General features: G+C 37.0%; 1 protein-coding gene across 2 annotated transcripts in view; it reads left to right on the top strand.

Annotated features, from left to right (window-relative positions):
- The window catches only part of zfhx3b (zinc finger homeobox 3b), a 781589-nt gene that overhangs the window by 245217 nt on the left and 519264 nt on the right, over positions 1–17108 (top strand). The gene's annotated exons all lie outside the window — the stretch shown is intronic.

Genomic DNA, 17108 nt, shown 5'->3' with positions numbered 1-17108 from the left:
GCGTTTTAGACCATGTCTACACTAATCCGGATAAATTTGAAAACGGAATTTTCTTAAAAACGCTTCACGTCCACACTGTCGTTTCTATTCGTTTTCCAAAACTTTGTCATCCACACTGAAACGACTACGAATGCTTTTAACCTGTACTGCGCATGCGTGAAACGTAAGACGCTTCGTCACGCGTCATTTCCAGCTGACGTTTATTTTCTTTACGGCTCTTTGAAACGTTGCGGCAAAATGTCAAGGAAAAGCACAGAGTTTTTTAAATGGACTGACAATGAAGTAGAGTTGCTGCTTCGAGTAACACATGAATACAAAGTTGCAAAAGAGAGTGGAAATGTAGACTGGGAGACGTGCCAAAACAAATACGCCGATATACTGGACCGCTTAAAAAAACGGTATCCTGCTGATGACGCTGCTTACCCTCACAGTAAGGACGACATCATTAAAATCATAATCACAACGAAAATAAAGTAAACGAATTAGTAACACGACTGAGTGTCACATGACAAAAAACGCGTCATCGTTTTCGAAAGTCTACACTACGACACGAAAAAGTCGTTTTCAAATTTATCCACTTTGGAGAGCGTTTTCAAAAAGATACGTTTTTGTTTCCTAAAAACGCGTCTAAGTGTGGATGGAAGGGCAAAACGGAGACAAAAAATATGCGTTTTCAAATGAAATGATTAGTGTGGACATGGCCTTAGTTTTAAAATGGCGTTTTAGAACGAAAACGATCCGCGTCCACACTTGCGTTTTACCCAGCGTTTCTGAACAGCTCTTCGTCCACACCAAAACACTGAAAACGCACATCACGTGACCACACACACACTCTCAGGCAAGCGCTGCAGCCCATCTACCCAGATGAGAGCTGTGCTAGTCGGACTTCTCATCAACCATCTCCCACTGGATCTAATCTCAAAATATTTATTGTATATATTTATATTTATTATATTTATTTTATATCTATTACTTGTTCTTAGGTAACGTGTTTTGGCTGAGCGCAAAGATAAGTTAATGATTAATGTAACCACGTAGCCTATTCTGTATATTGACTGATCGCTTGCCTTTATTTCCTATAATGTATAAACTTATTGCATGTTGTACTTTTATAATGGCCATTATCGATGATTAAAACTGATATTCAGCAAAAGAGAGGGTATGTTTCGTATTTTTACTGATATTGAAAGGAGGCAGTTGTTATCGGCTCCGTTTTGTTATAAATATCCACACAGTGAAGATGATGCTCATTATGCATCACGACGCCTCAACATTTCTGCTGTCTGTTAAGTTGCTAATATCAAAATGAAAATAGGCAGTTCCTTAAATGATGTTTACATTTTATTGTTGAGAAAGTGAAACAACGTAGCCAGGGTGATGGGAATGAAGTTATAAAGTACACTGTTCCCTTTGAAGATTTACCCGTGTCCAGTCTGTTTTCCATAACAAACTGAGAAGAAGAGACTGCAGCCTTGATCAAACTTGCGAGGTCTGAACTTAGGATGCAGGACTGAACTGTGTGTGTTAGGCTACTTAATATTGAGGAAAAGCCCCAATCAGAGAGGCGAATGTCTGCAGCCCCGCCTCCGTTTTCAGATGTCTCCGTTTTCTATCATCCACACTGAGACGGAGCAGCAGCGTTTCAGAATGAAAACGGCCTCTCTCTTTTCAAAACGCTCCGTTTTCGGCGCTCGAGAACTCCGGCGTAGTGTGGACGGTTGGCGTAACCGTAGCAAAACTTTTGCGTTTTCAAACTAAAACGCACTAGTGTAAACGGGGCCTTAATATAATATCGAGTTGACTTTGGCATTCTTGATGTGTTTGTTCATTTGCAAAGAATTCTAATGCAAATATTTTAACCTGTACAGGTATATTTGGAAGCAGTGTCTTCCAAAATATCAGAAAAAGAAATCTTAACTTGTGGAACGTTCTTACACTCGCTTGATGTGGTTTTGAACTTGTGAATAATGAGATGGAAACACATTTATCAAATAAATTCTGACGTGGTGAACATTACACCCACTTGCAATAGTATCCGGATGCAGCCTTTATGATGCAAGCTGAGATTGCATCACTCAGCGATGCAATGTCAGACACAATGGAGTGAGTGACGTCACTGTGATGGGTAGGGTTAGGGGTGAGCGGATTAAAAAGCATTGGATGCAGCTCAGATTGCACTGCATCGAGTCTGCAGCCAGACCCCTCTCCCCACTTGACCAATCAGCCGTCTCCATTATGCTTGCCTTATTTGTTGTTGGTTACTAGGTCACCAATACTACCCAGGAGGCACTGAACGTCACACAGATGTAAAATTGACGTTAGTCTCCAATATCAGATTAACTTTGTTTTTGAGGTCAGACTTCAACGTCAAAATGAATGTCAGTTAGTTCACGACATAAAGTCAACCAAAGATCAATGGCTAAAGATGTTAGCTTTTGACATTTTATGTACATCACAATATGACATTAAAGTGACGTTAAACTTTAGTTAGGTAATTACACATAAAACCAGATGAACATCTATAGATGTTAGACTTTGACGTTGGATGGATGTCGTATCATGACATAAAAATGTTGAAATTTAGTTAGATAATTACACAACATAAAACCAACGAAAGATAAACATCGACTGATGTTAGACTTTGACGTTGGATGGATATCATAACATGTTGTATTTGAGATTTTAGTTAGTTAGTGCCACAGACTACAATCAACCAAATATCAATGCCAGATAATGTCGGTATTAGACGTCAGATGCTGTCAGTATTAGAGAACAAATTGACATTAAATTTTGGTCACCTGACGTCACAACCAAAATAGAACTAAAGATCAACATCATATGACATTGCATGCCTCCTGGGTACAGTCAGCCACTCTAATAACTTGATGGAACCATACTTAATTCACTTTTTTTCTATTTTTGCCAATTTGAAAAGATTTGCGTCACGTTACAATGGAAACCCAGCTAATGTTATGCCAGCAGTTAGTGACTAGGGATGTACTAATTCTATCTCACTGCAATTGTTGATTTAATGGCTAATTTGTATGGAGTTGGACATCCTCATTTAAACTATTTAGTACCATTTGCTTATTTAGGGGTGAGGAGGTGCCTAAAAATCTTACATTTTTTGTATGACTAAACTCATTAAACTAACTAATTTTTACGAATTTGCCACTAAACTGAAAAAAGCGTAAAATAGTTAAATTTCTCTGAGATCAGGCTTGATGTTCAAGACTTGTCAACTAAATAATGCTGCAAGTCAACAGTAAAAATTATAGTAATGAAAAAAACAGCAGGTTTTAGAGGAGTTTTGTCATTTCCAGGCTGGTTTCCAGCTAAAGCCAGCTTGACCAGCCTACCCAAGCTGGTTTTAGCTAGTCATCATGGAAATGTCTGAAAACAAGCCCAGAAATGGCCCAAAACCAGGCTGGTCGTCCAGCTAAAACCAGCCAACTAGCCTAGGCTGGTTTAAGCAGTTTTTTCAGTGGGGTTGTTGTTGCTTTTTGGCTTTACAAAGGCATTAACTTGAACATTAACAAATATTTTAGCTACAACTCACCTTTTTTATTATAGGTTTGCTTATATATTAAAGCAGAAAGTTTATATATATATATATATATATATATATATATATATATATATATATATATATATATATATATATATATATATATATATAAATTTTACCTCAGAGTGTTTTGCTTTTGTCGTGTAATATGTGTACCCATTTTGCCACGAAATAGCCATGAGTTGCTGATGTGGAAATAAATAAAAAATAAATCAATCAATAAACATCAGAGTGTTTGCTTTATGTCTAGAGAATCATAAACTTGGAAGATGAGCAGGATGATGGAGTATTTAAGATTTATAATGCAAACTTTTTTGTGCAGTTTATGTCAAACAGACATTTTACAATTCAGTTTTACAATCATATTAACAGCATTTTATACAGATTCAGTTGGAAAACCATGAATTAAGCTTATGTCAAGCACTATATCAATATTCTGATGACTATAATACCCTTAAATGTATAGTTGCTGTACTTTTTTTTTTACACTGAAATTAATTCAAACAGTGACTGATAAGAGTTTAGTCATATCAGCATGGGACGATAACCGGTTTCAAGGTTTACCGTGGTTTGTAAAAGTCACTCTTTTAAAACCGCCAAAGTTTCCTGTTATACCGTTCCTAAAGTGTATGTTTCATTTTTTGTCATGTTTTTTCACGACTATTTTATTTTTATTTTATAGTTTTTAGGGCAACACTATCTCCAGCAGAAAATGAACCTCTACATCAAAGGTTACTGGTCCAAAGTATTTTAAATGTTTGTTTTAAAATAAATCTTGTGGTCAATTGGGTTAGTTGTTTTTTTACCCAGACATTTAAAAAGAACAAATGTTGGAGCAGTAATCACTATACCCTGATGTTTTTATCCTTGGTTATCATACTGTCAGAATCTTATACCGGCCCATGCCTAATCAGCTTAGTAACACTTTATCCTTCTTCTTGTTGTAATCAGCCAAACGAATATTCTAAAATAATACTTTTAAAGTCATTATTCTTGCCTTTACAATAAGGGCTTTGTGTGCATCGATTATAGACACAATTGTAGGTGTTTTTAATTTGCCAAATAAATTATTTTAAATAAAACAATTCTGAGAACATTATTATTATTAGCCTATAAGCCTGATAGCTCTTTTTTCCCTTAAAAAGAAATATACATGTACATTTGAAAAGGCTAAACGGTGTTAAAAATGAATCCACAGTGACCACATTATTCTCTTTGACTGTTGATTTTTTTTTTTCCTTCACTGTAATGCATAAGTTATGCGCTCCTTATCAGCTCTGTTTGAACTTTCTAAATCACGCGATTCTGCTATTTTTCCTGATTTTAAATGAGCGAGAGAAAGAGACCTGGGCTTGTTCTCTCCTGCTTAACCAAAGACACAGATGATATTTCTGCGATTAGGGCCAAACTTTCTTTGATACGGCAAAGACAGTCATTAAAGTGTTGCTGAGGCCGTCAGCTAAAAAAAAAAAAAAAAAAAAAATCCCACCGTCCTCCACCGCACTCCTGAGCGAGGATAATAGCACTTACATCCTTAATGCATCATTTTTTTAATAAGTTGGAAAATTGATAAGACCTTCCAACAAAGGGAAGTAGCGAGCGGCTGCCCTGACAGTAATAATAAAAGGTAAAGAAAAGTCTTTTCTCTTTGGATCCTTTTAAGTTGCCAGCATCCAAAGACTGCAGCAAACTAGTAGAAGAAGAAAATCATTACGCACCTGTTTCATCTGCCTCTTTTTCCATGAGTACAGAAACAGTAGGGCTGATTAAAGGTGACTAAAATCTAAAACCTACCGAGGCTCGGGCTGCCTTTCTCTCCCCGTCTCCGCTAACTTTTTATTTTTAATGGAATATCTGCCCTGAGCTCCTTTACTCAGGAACAGAGGGATATAAATGTTTTAAAATTCTCCCCCGAAAAAGAAAGGGAAGAAAAGGGAATAGAAGTAGGAAAGAACGGGTAATCGGAGAAAGATTTTAATCTTAATAATTCATAAACCCTTCCCTCAAATCCTTTTTTCTCTGTTCTGCCCGCTGTTTGATGAAGACGCACGGTTTATGTTTTCATTGTTTTCCTGCCTGAGAGTTAGTTTTGTCTGGGATAATGCCGACGGTGACCTGGACACAAAAACAGGTTCGTATAGGCCCGTGGGAACGTGACAGATCAGACTGAGGCTCGGGCATGAATGAATTCCCTGAATGAAAGAGCCAAACTGCAGTTAAAGTCCAACATTTAATAATTTGGCAAATAATTCGACTACAGATGTCCATGTAGGTTAAACACCATCACTTTCTCATGTGTGTGTATTTTGACTGAAACTCGCGCGTGCCCAAATAGACACTCCCACACCCTCCCACTTTAGTTCCTCCGACACTCCCCCCTAAACAGAGCTGGACACGCCCACTTTTCGGACTTTTTCCAAAGTAGAGGTGTGAAAACACCCTGCTGAAACGAGGGGGTTTCATGGCCCTTTAAAGAAGCAGTGATTTAGACGGCCAATGAATAACCGTCTAAATTGGAGAAATAAGCGAAGGATTTAAGAAGATAGGGGGAGAGCGGGTATAGTTGAAACAAAAGGAGAGTTGTAACACTACCAATTCCACAAATCAGGGATAAGATGGGGGTCATGTACCATTTTCAGTTTCCTCAGGTTAACTTAATAATCACACATGGAGATTTTCCAGTTAGTCTTGCAATCTCTTTTGAAGCTACAATAGAAAATCGAATTCTGAGGTAAGAAAGTTAAAATAAATAACAAGATGATATTTTGTTTAGTACCTCTGCAGATGATGTTGTATAGGTTATATCAGGTCAAACTGTAGTTTCTCTAGTAAATGGTGTACCAACCTCCTAATTTCAAAGCACCATGCTAATACAGCTAGCTAAACAATGGGTGACAGTGGCAGGGTAGGTTGAAATACATGTTTTGAAAGTATACAAACACACACACATATGAATGTGCACATACAGACATGCACAAACAAATGCACATGCGCATGCACAAACACACACAATATGCAATATATTCACATATATTGTATTGTTGCAGTCATTTATTTACAATAAAACTGTTGTTGTGGCATATCACCTGTAGTCCCCTTTAGTTTTTGTGCATTTTGTCTACCTGTAACAACGTACCCCAGTATGTGTTACAACCTACCCTAGTAGTGGGGTAGAATGTAACAAATGACCACTTTGTGTTTGTCATCATCTCACAAAGTCTGTGATATAGTTAAGGAAATTTAAATTGTTGACGTTTGTCGTAGACAAATGTGGGTACTTTATCTAAAAGTTTCAGTCTAATAGCTAAAAAAAAAGGTAGTTTTAGGTGCTAAAGAAAAATTGTGTTACAATCATCCCCGGTCTCTCCCAGACTAGAAACAAATCAAATGATCTGCCGGTTCAGTAAATGCAAAAACTTACCTAGGCTTTAGGCTTTTAAAAGAAGCATTACAACACATAGTAATGTATTTTATTTAATCTACATGTCTTAAACTAAGTTGTTCATTGCTTTTTAAACTGTTTGCTTTTCGTATTTTGTGAGAAAAAGTAAGTTACTAATCAGAAGAATTCCCCTTCGTTTAACAATTGTGATTTCTGTCTTAAAACATTTCAACTTTACACTTATAATTGCATCAAGATAATTGGACACTGTAAAACCCAAAAAGTTAAGGTAGCTCAAACCGTTTGAGGAAACCAATTGCAACAAACCATTTAAGTTAAAAAACAAATCCTATTGAGTACTGTGAACATAATCCATTTGAGTAAACGAAGCAGTTTGAGCACAGTAAAACCCAATAAGTTAAGGCAACTCAAACCGTTTGAGGAAACCAATTGCAACAAACCATTTGACTTAAAAAAAAAATGAATCTATATGAGCACTGTGTGTAATTTAAGTTGAAGTAATGAGGTATTTAACACTACCTTCAACACAGAGTTCAAAACTATTTTATAATCAGTAGAATTAACTTTCAGTAAATTTTGAGTTAGGCGAGGCAGTGGCGCAGTAGGTAGTGCTGACGCCTCACAGCAAGAAGGTCGCTGGTTCGAACCTTGGCTCAGTTGATGTTTCTGTGTGGAGTTTGCATGTTCTCCCTGCCTTCATGGGGGTTTCCTCCAGGTGCTCCGGTTTCCCCATACAGTCCAAAGACAAGCGGTACAGGTGAATTGGGTAGGCAAATTTTTCCGTTGTGTATGAGTGTGTGTGTGAATGTGTGTGTGGATGTTTCTCAGAGATGGGTTGCGGCTGGAAGGGCATCCGCTGCGTAAAAACTTGCTGGATAAGTTGGCGGTTCATTCCGCTGTGGGGACCCCGGATTAATAAAGGGACTAAGCCGACAAGAAAATGAATGAATGAATGAATGAAATTTTGAGTTAACCACACTCAATTCATTTGATAAAGTTTTGGATTTTACAGAGTATCAATTAAGTCAAGATCACACATACATGTTGTCCATATTTGAAAAATAAGTGAATGATTTAAGAAGATACAGACTAGAAAGAAGTCAAATGAACTGCTGGTTCAGTATGATAATTAAACTTGGTAAGATTTCTTGAAATGAGAAACTTACCTTTAGGCTTTAAAAAAAAATCATTATAGCACATATTAATGTACTTTATTTAGTGTAAGTATCTTAAAATTAGCTTGTCAATACATTTTAAAATAGTTTATTTTTCTTATTTTTAGTGAAAAGTTGAGTTACTAATCAGGAGAATTCCTCTACATTTAAGAATGGTCATTTCTGTCTTAACACATTTCAACTTTACACTTAACTTACAGCAAGATTATTGTATGAATTAAGTCAAGATCACACATGCATATTGTCTGTTTTTGAGAAATAAGTGAATGATTTAAGAAGATAGAGACTAGAAACAAGTCAAATGATCTGCTGGTTCAGCAAGATAATTATACTTGGTGAGATTTCTTAAATTAAAAAAACTTACCTAGGCTTTAGGCTTTTTAAAATAAGAAAATATGACACATATTAATGTATTCTATTTAGTGTAGTTATCTTAAAACTAGCTTGTCAATTGCTTTTTAAACAGTTTCTTACTTTGTGTGAAAAGTTGAGTTACTAAAAAGGAGATTTCCACTACATTTAAGAATCATCATTTCTGTCTTAAAACATTTCAACTTCACATTTCAACTTACAACAAGATTATTGTATGAATTAAGTCAGGATCACACGTTGTCCATATTTTAGAAATAAGTGAATTATTTAAAGCTCAGTTGGCGTTTCTGTGTGGAGTTTGCATGTAGGCTAAATTTTCCGTAGTGTATGAGTGTGTGTATGAGTGTGTGTGTGGATGTTTCCCAGAGATGGGTTGCGGCTGGAAGGGCATCCGCTGCGTAAAAACTTGCTGGATAACTTGGCGGTTCATTCCGCTGTGGCGACCCCGGATTAATGAAGGGACTAAGCCGACAAGAAAATGAAAGAAATAAGTCAAATAATCTGCCGGTTCAGTATGATAATTATACTCAGTAAGATTTCTTAAAAAAAGAAAGTTACCAACTGTAGGCTTTAGGCTTTTAAAAGAAGTATTAGAACGCTTATTAATTAGTTTTAGTTAGTCTAGTTATCTTAAAACTAGCTTTTTAAACAGTTTGCTTTTCTTGATTAATGTGAAAAGGTTGAGTTACAAATCAGGACAATTCCTCTCCATTTAAGAATTGTCATTTCTGACTTAAAAAACAAAACCTAAACTTAAGGCAAGGCAAGCACATTGTATGTATATAGCACATTTCATACACAGTGGCAATTCAAAGTCCTTTACATAGACGGGAATAAAAGAGACAAGTGTAAGAAAATAAAAACAAATAAAGGAATTATAAAAACAAAAATAAAAAAATAGATAAAAGAGATAAAAATGTGTTAAAACAGGTTATAAGATAATGAAAAAGATAAGAAAAACATTGCAAAGCACAGTGCTCATTCAGTAAAGGCACAGCTAAACAGATGTGTTTTCAGTCTTGATTTGAACATGCCTAATGTTGGAGCACATCTGATCATTTCTGGAAGCTGATTCCAGCAGCGAGGGGCGTAGTGGCTGAAGGCTGATTCACACTGCTTCGACTGAACTCTTGGAACTTCTAGTTTATTTGATCCTAAAGATCTGAGTGATCTGTTAGGTTTGTATTCAGTGAGGATATCTGTAATGCATTGAGGTCCTAGGCCATTTATAGACCAGTAATAATACTTTAAAATCTATTCTGAATGTAACTGGGAGCCAGTGTAAAGACCTGAGGACAGGTGTGATGTGCTCTGATTTCCTGCTTCTGAGCTGCAACTGTCTGACTGTCTTTTTGGGAAGGCCAGTGAGGAGGCCGTTACAGTAATCCACCCTGCTGCTGATAAAAGCATGAACAAGTTTCTCTAAGTCTTCACTTAAGTAGGATAATTGTATGAATTAAATCAAGATCACACACATGCATATTGTCCATATTTTTAATTTAAAAGAGGAGAGGCACAGTGGCTCAGTTGTTAGCACTGTTGCCTCATAACAAGAAGGTTACTGGTTCGAGTGCCGACTGGACCAGAAGGCAGTTCGTTGTGGAGTTTGCATGTTCTCCCTGGGTTTCCTCCAGGTGCTCCAGTTTCAGTCCAAACACATGCGGTATAGGTGAATTGGGTAAGCTAAATTGGCTGTAGTGTATGCATGTGTGTGTGTGTGTGTGTGTGTGTGTGTGTGTGTGTGTGTGTGTGTGTGTGTGTGTGTATGAGAGTTTCCTAGTACTGGGTTGTGGCTGGAAGGGCATCCACTGCATAAAACACATACTGGAATAGTTGGTGGTTCATTGCGCTGGGGCGACTCCTGATAAATAAGAAACTAAGCCAAAGGGAAATGAATGAATCTGGTCTAGTATTACATTCTTAAAACAAGATCAAAAAGTTTTTTTCGAGGGCTACAAGATTATAACTCTTGCTCAGAAGTTTTTGCCGTTTATTCACACGGTTTATTGCGCACTCAGCTTGTGCTCCGGCTAAGCTTTGTGTGTGTTAGTGTAACAGTGGTTGGCATGTTATCATGAAGCTTCCCCGTCGCTTCACGTGGATAACATTTGCTCACCGCTGAAACAGGCATATGTGATTACTGTAATTGGCAGGAGGTATCACTCACATTCTCACAGAGATCGATGCGGACCCTCCGCCTGCTCAATCTGACCCATCTCTCTGAGCCGGGAACCCCCCACACTGAGCGCTAAATGTCAAAGTTAAGTAGAGCGCCATGCCTTTCCTTTTTTTTTTTTTTTAATTGGAATATTTTACCTGCTGTTGCACTCAGAAGCATTTTTTGCAGGGTGAGATAAAGATAGAGGACGAGAGGATGAGATAGGCTGAAGGAGGACGATTAAGGAGGGAAGGACTAAATATGAGGGCTCGGGGCAGACGCAATGTCAGCCGGGATTTGATTTTATTCTGAACAACACAGACACTGTGCATCAGCAATACAGTGTGTTTGGAGGTATACTGAGACCTATATACAAGACACAGATATATAACGACGCGTAGCGCAAGCTCTGTGGTTGGTCGTCTTGGTATCGCTGACGAGTCTGGGCGGGACCGAGATGGAGCGAGTGTTTACAAGTGTGGAGTCTCGCGAAGGAGCTCCGGAGGGAAAGTTTTGTTTTGGTTTAGTGATGGTGAAATGAAGCTTTCTGAACCAGTATAGCACTCGACTCAACTGTATCGGAAAAAGGTTCGTTACTCGAAGCTTTCTAAATTCAGAGCTCGATGAGGACCTCTTCTGGTTAAAGTGTGGGAAAGCACTGTGTTGCAAAAATGTCAAATGTTCACAGCTGACCAAATCATTCATGCAGTCATACAACAACAGTATATAAACAAATTACTCAATTACTGTAGCTTTTACACATAAGGGGATCTATTTTGACGGTCCATGCGCAGAGTGCAAAACGCAGGGCGCAAACGCTTTCAGAACGCATTTTTGCTAATTTACGGACGGGAAAATGCGCTTTGCGCCGTGGCGCATGGTCTAAAAGGGTTGAGTTTATTCTCTTAATGAGTTATAGGTGTGTTTTGAGAATAAACCAATTAGAGTCTCATCTCCCATTCCCTTTAAGAGTCAGCTGCGTCACGCCAAGAGCGCATTCGCTATTTACAGGACGCAAAGTAAGTCCAAGTGGAAAAAATGAGCATTTCACTTGCAAACAGTTAACAGTTGACAGTTTTTTAACAGAAAACAGTTAAACAGCATCTACTGCGTGAGAATGAGAGATAAATGATCTACTTTCACATTCGCTCGTGGATAGGGAAACCTTTACGCACAGACATCAATTAGCCTAGAAATAATTAATTTCGTTTGTTAAGCGCAAATATTTGTTTCAAAACTATTTCTAAATTCAGTTCTAATTTCTAGCAAACGAATAAATGAACAATAATGACCAAGTGTGGTCAAAATACTGAGTTATTTCCAAATATACCTGCTATGCCCCATATGGTCTAAAACCTGACAGGTGGCAAATCTAAGCTTGTTTTTAATAAAACAAATATAAATATGGATATAATAAATAATACTGCTAATAATAATAACATTATACAAAAGCAAATTGTTATGAATGAACTGAAAAAGCCTCCCGAGATGAAGAAGACATAAAAGCAGTGATTTTTCATATTAGAAAATAATATGTTTTGTAATATTTTAATCCTTTATATTTATATCCTATATCTATTCTTATTATATCCTATATATATATCCTTAATATCTAATTTTTTTCATATGTAAAGATATTTGCCTATTGCTCTCTTGTGAGTATTAAGCAGTGCGTAAGCGAGGCGCAACTCTGCGTCGGAGTTTAGACCGGGTTTGTTTTGATCTAATGAAAAATCTATTTTAGTTTCTCAAAATAGCAACACGCCAGCGGTCTGCCTCAGAATGCCTTCCTTTTTAGACCAGAACGCCTATGGGCGCACAAATGAGCGCTAATGCATTTGCTATTTAAACAGCGTATCGCAACGCCTCAAAACGACTCTTGCCCCAAGCTGAAACTACCAAAAGACTATTGCGCCGCGTCTTGCGCCACACTGCACTGGGTGTATGATAGGGCCCAAGGTAAGATTCATTACACCACCGATGACTGTAGTAAAATCCAAGGTATTCAAAAGAATTTACAGTTATCATAATTCAACTAGACCCGTTCCAAGTGGGGATTGAACCAGCGATTCCTGCATGGGAGGCGAATGCTCTAGGAGGAGGCTATGTGAGTAAGGCTCTCAAACTGCACTCGCCAGCTGGTCTCCGTTAAACACTATAACTTACTACGATATGTGGTTTTTATTTAAAAGATAAAAGATTTGTAAAAAATATGCTAATACACTTTATTATGGTTCAAACCTTTTTCACTATAAATAACTATTATATTTTATTTACTGGTGCACAGGACCAGGTGCAGTGCTTTGAAACAGTAGAACTGTATGTAATTGACGCCTAATCTCTTGCTATACACTTTACTAACCCATGAGGGTGTTTAAACCTTTGAATCAAAATTCGAAGCATTCACGTGGGTATAGGCGAAAACGAAGCTTCGGACGTCACTGATCACATGATGATAGCAAAACGAATCAAGCTCCGGTACACTGCTTCACTGCAAGATGTTTGGTTTTTTTGATACATACTTCGAAGCCTCGGCGCACAACGTCACACCACTAGTTTACCTCATGGTTAAAGTTGTTGCATGTCCGCCGGTTCCTACCTCAAAATGAGCGAGTTTCAGCCACTTGTACATTAAAGAAGCATTCAGAAAAAACAAAACACCAGCAAAGAAACTCGACATAGAGGAACATTAACACCTCATTCCCAACTAGCATTTCGGAAGTGTTAATGCAGACCAACAGAGACAGCGCGCAGAAGTATAAATGCACAGATACGCGCGTTGCATGCGCCATGGGTCACGCCGATCACTTGACGCAGAAGTATAAACCAGGCTTAAATTGGCGGTTCATTCCGCTGTGGTGACCCCAGAATAATAAAGGAACTAAACCAAAAAGAAAATGAATGCATGAGTGAATGAATGGATATTAGATTTATACTAAAAACCTGAATTAAGGAATTGTTTTTATTTAATGTAAAACCCTGAAACTACATATCCAAAGCTTTAACATGAATCACCATAAATCTTTTGGACAATAAGAGTCATCACATCAGGCCAGAAAGTTTTAACAAATGGACAATCCCAAAATAATTCAATTCATCTTTATTTCTAAAGCGTTTTTACAATGTAGATTGTGTCAAAGCAGCTGAACACAGTAGTTTTAGTAAATTGAGGCTGTGTCAGTCCAGTTTTCAGAGTTGAGTTCAGTTTAGTTCAGTTCAGTGTGGTTTAATTTACATTGCAGAAAATCCAAACACTGAAGAGCAAATCCATTGCGCAGCTCCACAAGTCCAAAAAATAAGTAAGCAACAGACTCAGTAGTCATCTCACAAAAAGAGCAAGCGTGTGTGAACTATTTCTTTAAGTTTAATACAGCTCCAATAGTATCAGTGCTCTATTAACATGTTTAAAAGTTATCTAAATAAAAGATCAAGTTTGCTTTTTTGTTCACATGTGTGACAGAACCTGTCATGAATTACACTCAAAAAATGCATATCAGTCTTTCAGTCTATACTTTACACTCAAAAAATGATTGTACACTCAAAAAATTGAACAAAATTGAAATGTTGTTCGAACTACTTACTTAAAATGAGCTGAATCCACAAAACTATTGAGTGCAATTTTGATAGCTTTATTGTATAATATTCATTCATTCACTCATTTTCTTTTCAGCTAAGTCCCATTATTAATCCGGGGTCACCACAGCAGAATGAACCGCCAACTTATCCAGCATGTTTTTATGCAGCAATTGCCCTTCCAGCCGCAACCCATCTCTGGAAAACATGCACACACACACACACACATACACACACACTTATACACTACGGACAATTTAGCCTATTCACCTGTAGCGCATGTCTTTGGACTGTGGGGGAAACCGGAGCACCCGGAGGAAACCCATGCGAATGCAGGGAGAACATGCAAACTCCACACAGAAACACCAACTGAGCCGAGGTTCGAACCAGCGACCTTTTTGCTGTGAGGCGACAGCACTACCTATTGCGCCATTGCTTCACCCCTGTTTAATGTTCAGTCAACTTAAATTTGCAAAAATAATTAAGTTAACTTAATCGATTTGTGTTGGAACGACATCAAGGAATTGTGTGGAACCCAGCATTTATTTATTTATTTTTTACAGTAGAATTTCAATAATCCCAACTATTAAGTCCTGTGTCTTGATGTTGGCTGTCATTTACAAATCATGCCAAGTCATGATTTCAGAAGCTTGATTTTTTTGGTCCAGAGACCGTTTCATCAGGTCATCCGTCCCACCGGGCGAGCTCTCTGGGTGTTTGTTTAGAGATTAGGGTTCAACAAAGGTGATGGAAACCTCCCCCCGCCTCCGTCCCCCTTCCATCTGCACTGCTGGGAGTCAAGTTCAGCCACGAGGTCTGTCCTGTCTGGGTGCCGCGGCCATATGGGTGCATTTGCATACAGAGGTCAACAGACCCAGGCCAACTCAGCTTGGCCTATAGTCTGAGGAGGGGCAGGAGAGTAGCAGGCGTGATTTATATAAAAATGTGATTTCTCCAGCAGGGCCGAGCAGGACGGCCGATCCCTTTATGTGTGTTTCATGCAATGCAAATCAATTTTCACATCAACGTGGCAGCAGAAAACCCCAAATGTTTGGTGTTTATTTTGCAAACTGTATTTTGTACGCCGTGCATAATGTGCGTGCTCTGGAGAAATGAGTGACACTTATATCAAGGAAAGCAGTTTTAAATAAATAAATAAATAAAAAAGTGATTCACAATTCACTCCAAGCACTTTCCAAAAGTACCTTTCATACGCTGCTGTCAACTCGAATCGTTTTATTTAAATATCAAACAACAAACTTTGTTTGCTGTTTCTTCGGTTCTGCTTTAGCTAACAGTCTTTAGCCTTTAGCGGTTAAAACTTACCGTTTTGATGTTTTCCGCTCACTTGCGTGATCAGGCTAGCGTCCGCTCGCGTCCCAGCCTCTCCTTTATTGTCTTTTGTTTGGGTGGCTGGCCTGACTCTGCTCTGTGCAAGACTTTTGACCCTTTTTTTATTTGCCCGTCCAATTCCAGCTGCCCCTCTGCGTCCAGCCGGCATTAAAATACGCGGCAGATGCTGTGGGGAGGCTGTGAATGAATGCTAATGGCATTCTGCTGGGCTCCCAAATCATTTTCACAGTGCCACAAATATATTTTGGAATGACGTGTGCCTGCAAAACCAAAGAGATAAAAGAGTCTATCAATATATATATATATATAATTTTTTCCATCTCCAAATGAACCACATGGGGTTTGCGCTTATCAAATATACTGACATATTTTTTTAATGTCTGTTATGATGTTGTTGTTGTTCAATTGCAATATTTTTCTGATTGAGTGTGTGTGTGCATGCCTGACCTTGTGAAAAAGAAGTTCAATGTGTGTGTGTGCGTGTTATTTGAAGTTGCACTTGTGATGTAATAAAAATGAATAATAATAATAATCATAATAATGAATAAAAATAATAATAATAATAATAATAATAATAATAATAATAATGAATAATGAATAATAATACTACTACTACTAATAATAATAATAGTAATAATAAATATTATTGTTATTATTATTATTATTATTATTATTATTATTATTATTATTATTATTATTATTATTTATGACTACCAAACTAAAGTATGTACCTAGTTTTAATCTTGTGTTGTAATATTTTTGGAGTTAATACATTTTAACTGTAAAGCATAATTTAATGATTAGAAACATCATAGTAAATTTTAGATGATCATACATGATTTTCAGTAAATTCGGCTGTACAATTAATTTAACTATTTTTCTAAAAGGTTTCGAAATAATATACTCTTGCTTAAGTTGTTCTAAAACATGCATTTAATATAAATGTATCTTAAATAAGTTGTATTGATTTGTACGTAATATTAATTAAATTAATATAAAATTAATTATTAAATTTATATAAAAAAGGCACTATTAAAATAGTATGCATAGGTGTACTAAGCAGGCCTGTCACGATAAGGATTTTTTGTTGTTTGATATGTTGTCACAGAAATTGTTGTGATAAGTGATGTTATTGTGATCTTTTTATATATTTAGATTATATAAAAGTTATATAATAATAACACCATAATGATGCAAATAGTCATAAACACTTTAAAATACTTCTCATAGTTAAGGTTATCTAGATTTTATAATTAGAAGTTAAAGAGGTAATTGTCCGATTATAAATGTTCTGTTATGTAAATGTTCAGTTGTAAACTTTGACAGTGATGAGGTAGAATGTATATGTCATTGTAAAATGGCTTTAATGTTATTCATAAATTTATAAATATTGCAATTGCAAAAATTATTGAGGTTATCTCCAAGTATTACATGATAAGTCGATATATTGATGGTAAATGGTAAACGGTAGCGGTAAAAAAGCAAAGCATCTTATTATGTGTGTGT

This window comes from Danio rerio, chromosome 7 (assembly GCF_049306965.1).
Source record: "Danio rerio strain Tuebingen ecotype United States chromosome 7, GRCz12tu, whole genome shotgun sequence".
Taxonomy (NCBI): domain Eukaryota; kingdom Metazoa; phylum Chordata; class Actinopteri; order Cypriniformes; family Danionidae; genus Danio; species Danio rerio.
The sequence above is the reverse complement of the archived record's forward strand: the minus strand, read 5'-3'. Positions and strand labels throughout refer to the sequence as shown.